Below are 1,237 nucleotides of genomic sequence, written 5' to 3'. Positions count from 1 at the left end.
GCCTAAATGTAATAATTAGCACGCTGAAATAGGCTATTAAATAAGTTTAACTGGGTTCGTAATTGGCCTCAAAATATTGTGGCTGAGACATGGGCCGATTAAACGTAGAAATAGGAAACCTAGAACTAGAAATTGCAAATTGCAAGTGAAGTTCTGCAAAGTACAACTCATATGGAAACGTTTTTGCCACTTCTTACAATTTGCTAGTCCAGCTATCACGAAAGCAGCGAACTGAGGTCAAATGAACCCTGCTGTACAAGAAATTTGTATCGACCAATTAAAAACATTGGGTTTGTTTCATTTTCATGATGGGGTTAAAATACAACAAAGCAATAGAAAATTCAAATTCCACATTCAATATTATTTTGTTAAAACTTGTATTTGAACAGATATTTAACAGTACACATAGTACAATGTGAAGTAAACAAAATGTTGAGATCTTTCTTCCCCTAGTCTACGCTTTCGTGTTGGCGGGATTGCCTTAGCCCTACCCTACACCCCTACTAAAATTTTAAAACGGTCCAGACTATAAATTGCATTTTTGGCATAAATATAGCCTAATTGCTGCAAATATTTTGTCTTGTGACATTTGTTATTTAATAAAGGTAATAAAAAAACACAAAAAATCCAACTGATAACTAAATTAGGCCAAATTATATGAAGAAAGAAATCAAACACGGCGAACACAAGTCAAGCAAACAGAAGTATGACGTCATTCCAGTGAATCGGACTTTCACGCTTGAGAGATTTTTTGACCCCCACGAGAGGCAATCGTGGATTGGATGGATTTTATATTTTCTTATTTTCCGATAAAACTACCCAACCAATCATACTAAGTTTTATATCAATTTCAAGCTTATTAAATTCCCTCCACGAATCCACTTGGGCCAATTCGAACAAAGAAATAGTATGTGGGTGAGAGAGTAAGAAACAAGCTCGGAACAGCCAAAAACCTGAAATTTCTTGAAATTCCCTATCTAAATCGGCGTGAGGAGCTGTTATAAATCGGCGTATTCCGAAAAAACTGTAGGGATTTTTTACATTTTTTCTTCACGAATTGGTAGATTAATATTTTTTACAACATAATCCACTTGGGCCATTACAAGAAAATCATAGATTTTGTACCAAAAATGTACTTTTGTGAAAAAAATCACGTTTTCTCTAATGGTTAAGGCGACCTTGGAGAGCAAATGATACACGTTTCCATATGCATATAAATGTTCTACGAGCGTTGGTA

This window comes from Anneissia japonica, unplaced genomic scaffold (genome assembly GCF_011630105.1).
Source record: "Anneissia japonica isolate Jap-2015-1 unplaced genomic scaffold, ASM1163010v1 scaffold15347_len18023_cov116, whole genome shotgun sequence".
Taxonomy (NCBI): Eukaryota; Metazoa; Echinodermata; class Crinoidea; order Comatulida; family Comatulidae; genus Anneissia; species Anneissia japonica.
Note: the sequence above shows the minus strand (reverse complement) of the source record.